Source organism: Helianthus annuus, chromosome 11, assembly GCF_002127325.2.
Source record: "Helianthus annuus cultivar XRQ/B chromosome 11, HanXRQr2.0-SUNRISE, whole genome shotgun sequence".
NCBI classification, from domain to species: Eukaryota; Viridiplantae; Streptophyta; class Magnoliopsida; order Asterales; family Asteraceae; genus Helianthus; species Helianthus annuus.
The window spans coordinates 114,006,283-114,011,542 of NC_035443.2; the positions used below are offsets into that span (position 1 = coordinate 114,006,283).

Below are 5,260 nucleotides of genomic sequence, written 5' to 3' on the forward strand. Positions count from 1 at the left end.
ATGGGTGGGCCGAACCCTAACATGGGCTGCCCTCCAGTCCGATTACAAGCAACACGGCCCAAAAGGGCTTGTGCGGTCGAGCGGTTTTGTGCGTTTGGGCTTGTATATATATATATATATACACGTAATACACATTGCACATAACATACATACGTACATAATAGCATTCAACACATCAAAGCTCATATAATCATAAAACGTTCACATACGTTACACAGAGTGGGTTCGAAATACGAGTTGTCACAACATGTTAGTGGCGGCTCGGCCATGGTGATTCTGATATATCTTATCTATCGATCTACACACTTCCACGTTTCACGATTTTTTGTGAAGAAATTTTAGGGTCTGGAGGAAGGAGAACGCAAGTGTCGAATCAGGGAACGAAGAGTCGCTCAAATGGGATTAGAGGGTCGGGAGGATGGTTATCTTCTTTTTGTTTTCTTTTCCATATTGATTTGTATCTCGACTTTGTGAACATCTACTTTTCCTCTCTATAATATAGTCATTCTTAAGTGATATGACGAAATTTAATCAAATCAGATGATACAAAACTCATTTTCTTATTGACGAAAACTCATTTTTCAGTTTATGCGAGGTTTTCCATGACGATAACATCCAGAACTGGAAGAGTGTTGTAGGAATTCACTTTGGCCGCAAATAGGTATGTGTGTATTTTGGTCCAGGTGTTAGGTGGTCTTTGTGGATGTAATTTTGGTGTATGGGGTCTATATTGATTTGTTTGGAGTTGTCCGTTGCAGGGTGTTTAGCCCCTCTCTAAGCTTTTGGTTTTGACAAATGGGTTCTGTTTTGAATCGGTAACAACGAACGCAGAACATGAGAGGAATATCGAGCCAAATGTGAGTCACCAACATGAGAGGTAAAATTTCATAACCAAAGATAATGTATATTTTTCTTACTTATTAAAGTCAAACTACACTCAGGTTTGGATATTGAATATCTTTTTGTCTTTGTCTGTGTGTTGTGGATCAAGCTTAGGGTGTGAAAACTACAATGAGTTTATCCAGTGAGGGAAATGCATATCTACAAGTAAGTCAAAATATAACATCTTGTGTGTGTATATAATTTTTTACTTGACATTTTTTAGCGTTTGTTAACGATATGCTTTACTTGATAATATTTAATAAGATGATAAACATTTCTCAATCAGGTAATGAGCAAGGGAGATATTGTCAGTCGAAAAGAAGAAAACGTTGATGCCAAGCATTCTAAAAGTCCAGAGGAAGCTGTTAACGTCAACGGTACAGGAGAGGAGATACGAATGATACATTGGAAAAATTAGTTGAACCTGTTGTTGAAATCTGTTCATGGTGATAAAGGTTGGCTTAATGAAAAAAAGTTAAGAAGTTTCTATTTTTTTTATCACGTTTTCATAAAATATAGAAGTCTGATTGAGTGGATTATATTTAAAAGTGTAGTTTTAGAGTTTGTAGTTGGATTAATATAAGAGTGTTTCAGATTCTTGTGGTCTTGCTGGTACCACAAATTAAAAAAGAAGGTGGTGATGATCTTTGGATTATTACAGAGTTCTCTGAAGTGTTTCAACCTTTTCATGAGTTTGGCCATGTGGCATGTTATCTTTTTTACATTTGAACTTGTAGAAATGGTTTTACAAAATACATAATTTGATCTGAAATAGTGCAGTTGAAATTTACCGTTTGAGAGTGTAAGACTGGCTTTGTATAGTGTTATTGCCTTAATTTGTTAATGATGTGGTTTTTGGTCTACAGCATATTCAATCGCGCATCAGGTGCAAAATTCAGCTGATTTTGAGTCCTGATCCTGAATTTGTAGATAGCCTGGCTAGGAGTTAGTGAATTGGTATGTTTGTGTGATCAACTCTATCTAGGGATTATATTGGTGGGTTTCCCGCTCAATTGATTGGATCCATTTTTACGTTTGACCCGACCCTTTAAACTATATGACTTATTCGGTTTTTTTTTCGCTACTTTCTCTCTCTGTTGTTTCATCAATTGGAAAACCCTAAACCCAATCTTCCATGGAAGACCACTCTAACACTTGATCCTGTTGATTGATGAAATAGGTTTGAAGACGCCTCTAATCACCATTCGATTTGATGTATTCAAAAACCCTAAATCCGATCCAAAATTAGAGACGGCCCTAATCTCCGATCATGTAGCGCTTTCATTCCAAGTGTTTACGAACATAATGTAGCCGATACTGGTGAGTATTTCTTGATTTGTTTTACATGAAATAGAAGTTTGTACGGGTATTTGGCTAATTCTAGAGTTTAAAGTTTGATTATTGATGTTCATGTGTGTTTGAAACCTGGGTTTTTTTTTCTGGTTTGAGGATGGATGGGTTTTGGTATCCACAATTTTTTTTGTTGTATTGTGTGTAATAATTTTGTGTTTTTTTTGTTATATGGATTGTGAAGAATATCACAGAATTGTTATATAATATTTAAACTTCATTAAGTTTAGTTGAGAATATCACATAATTGTTAGGTTCCAACGAGAGTTTTGAGGAGGACTTACTTGGGTCGTGATTTTGCTATGGTGCTTAAGTTAAGCCATAATTGTTATATGTATCTAACTTCATTAAGTTTAGTTGAGAATATCACAGAATAGTTAGGTTCTCATGAGAATTTTGAGAAGGACTTAGGTCTGGATTTTTCTATGGTGCTTAGTCATGATGAAATTAACTTATTCATTTATCTTTTTAATTGTCTTACAATTTTAAAATAGCTCAACCAATATATTTCATGATAAGGCCAAATTTTATACTAAGATAATTTTGACTCTCATACAACTTACAAGTTGTTATGCGTACCATGTAAAAAAGATTTAATGACTGAACTAAGCAGAATTATTTTGATGATTAACAATCCTTAGTATATTGCTAGGAAACTTTAATGTCATAACTAAGGGTCTAAGGCTGTAGTAAATTATAAAACAACCATACATATGGCATGCTGACTAACCAAATAGCAATAGAATCATGATATCATCATTTTAGCTCTCAGATTTTTACAGAACATAAAATAAGAGTACTTCATATATATATAAATGAATTGTTTATAATCTCAGTTTTCTTTTAGTTTTATCTTGCCGTCTCTTTTTTAGATCATGTTCCTTTGTTATTGTTTTTTTACATCTTCAATGTTCTACAATTTTATGATTACTCTTACAGTTTGTTCTATTTATATTCAGTGATATCATGTGTTTGCGGGGTTGCAATAAAGTTTATATCCAGTTAAGTTACTAACCTTTTTGCACACGGTTTGTACTTTTAGTTTCTCAGCTTAGTATACTATTGGATATTTTCAGTGTTATTAGTTTATTGCTCAAGTAACCGTTTGTTTTTATTTGATTCTCATAAATTACATATCTTGAGTCATTTAATGATAAAGAGTTTAGTTGCCATTTGAAAGGCCAAATTTAATATTTAGATAATTCGACTTTTAGGCTATAGGGTGTGGTCATGACCCTCATGGTCACCATGACCCTCCACATCAGCGCTATGTCACCCATTTCTAATCCATCATCCAAAACCACTATTCTCTTATTTAAATTTATTTTTATGAAAAGGAAAAGGAAATATTGAAAAAGGAAAGGAGGCCCATGGTTGCAATGGTTTAATCCATGCCAACCATGGTGGATGAGGCAAGGGAGTGGTGTAACAATCCATTAATGGTCTTACATGGCGATTGATGACCCAACCCATGTCCCCCACACCCTTCCTTATACAGGTTGTTATGAGTACCATGTAAAAAAGTTTGAATGATTGCACTAAGCATGGTTATTTTGATGATTAACAATCAGAAATATATCACTATAGTTATACCCTAATTATAGAGGCTTAAAATAATTATTTGAGAATAAATAATACTAAGAAAACACCATTTTGTCACCTCCCTTCACCATAGACATTAAATTCATTATTTTATCTTATTGTTAGAAAACTCTTAAGAGGAAAGAAAGTATTATACTGTTGATTGTTGAATCATTTCAAATCACCACCTATTTTATAATAGTTATTCAAAAAGCTTTAGACATTTTTTTATTTTTATTGAGTTGAAAGTTCTAAACTAACTACTTAATGCTATTCTCTTTTTGCGCAGAACAAATGTCACACCCTGGCTTTTGCGTAAGCGTAGGTTTATTTGGTGTGACTTCTTAATACCATAGCATAATCACAACAATGCTATATGAAAATAAAACCATGATTTTCATCCATTCATCAAGTTTTTTAAAGTAAAACACAACAACATTGTTTAAAAAGTCGACACTTAAAACAGATAATAATTTAAAATGTGTTCACAAGACAAAACCAAAAGACATGAATAAAAACACAGTTTAAGACTTGTGACCCGTCCAGGCAAAGGTCACATTTCCTAAACTCGGATGACATCATTATTCCTTACACAGCTTGACGTGATGCATACCTTGTCAGATCCACTAATTTCCTGAAATACATGTAGTTTGAAAAATCAACAAAAAGTTGAGCGAGATCATGTAAAAGTGAGTATGTATAAACCTTTAAAGTATGAATAAAAGTCCCTGGTATGTAGCAATAAGGAAAAAGAGATCACCAATGGGTTGCAAAGCCACTGGTATGTGTGAGAAAGTGCAGGGAAACTCAAACCTAGCAAATTTGTTACCGGGCTTCGGCTGGAAGACACAGTCACCTCTATGGGCCGCCCCGGCCTCACGGGTGTGGGCTCGCTAAACCCAAATAGATCTATCACTCTTGTGTCCCTCGGTCCTAACAAAGAGGATTAATGGCCTCAAGTGTTATTGCCCACCCCTCACATGATCTAGTAGTATAACCCTCCCTAGGCTAACCATACCATGTAATAAAAGTTTGTAATAATTGTCGCATGTATTTCACCCCCGAAGTATAAAACTGAAAACAGTAAAGAGAAAAGGGGGACATGAACTCACAGAAGTGCGTATCCAGAAACGTCAATCTCCAACTCTATCTGCTGCGTGACGACCTACACGTACTAATTCCTATTAGACGGACGGTCGTGCCTTGGCTTAGGGTTTAACGTTTTTGGGAAATAGTTAGACAACTATTTCGTGTTCACACTTCTTAATTATTTTATATTCGTATTTCCTTCCCAATGATGGGGGTAATAATACATGTATACTTATAATTCCGAAAATAGATTTTTAAGTCTCACATGAAAAATATATTTTAAATCACTTTGTCTAAAATGTTTTAATTTCCAAAATATATATATTTTTCCCAAAAATATTATATTTTATTTCATAAG

The 5,260-nt window shown here is 34.3% G+C and overlaps 1 long non-coding RNA gene across 2 annotated transcripts; it reads left to right on the forward strand.

The window, feature by feature from the left end:
- Nucleotides 1-253: 253 nt before the first annotated feature.
- LOC110890900 lies at nucleotides 254-3,233 on the forward strand. Of its 2 annotated transcripts, none has more exons than XR_002564868.2 (8): nucleotides 254-409; nucleotides 586-661; nucleotides 759-877; nucleotides 992-1,047; nucleotides 1,169-1,337; nucleotides 1,749-1,839; nucleotides 2,063-2,202; nucleotides 3,192-3,233. It is a non-coding gene; the product is annotated as an uncharacterized LOC110890900 (long non-coding RNA). The 2 variants fall into 2 exon arrangements; XR_002564867.2 differs by having other exon boundaries at nucleotides 997-1,047.
- Nucleotides 3,234-5,260: the final 2,027 nt, after the last annotated feature.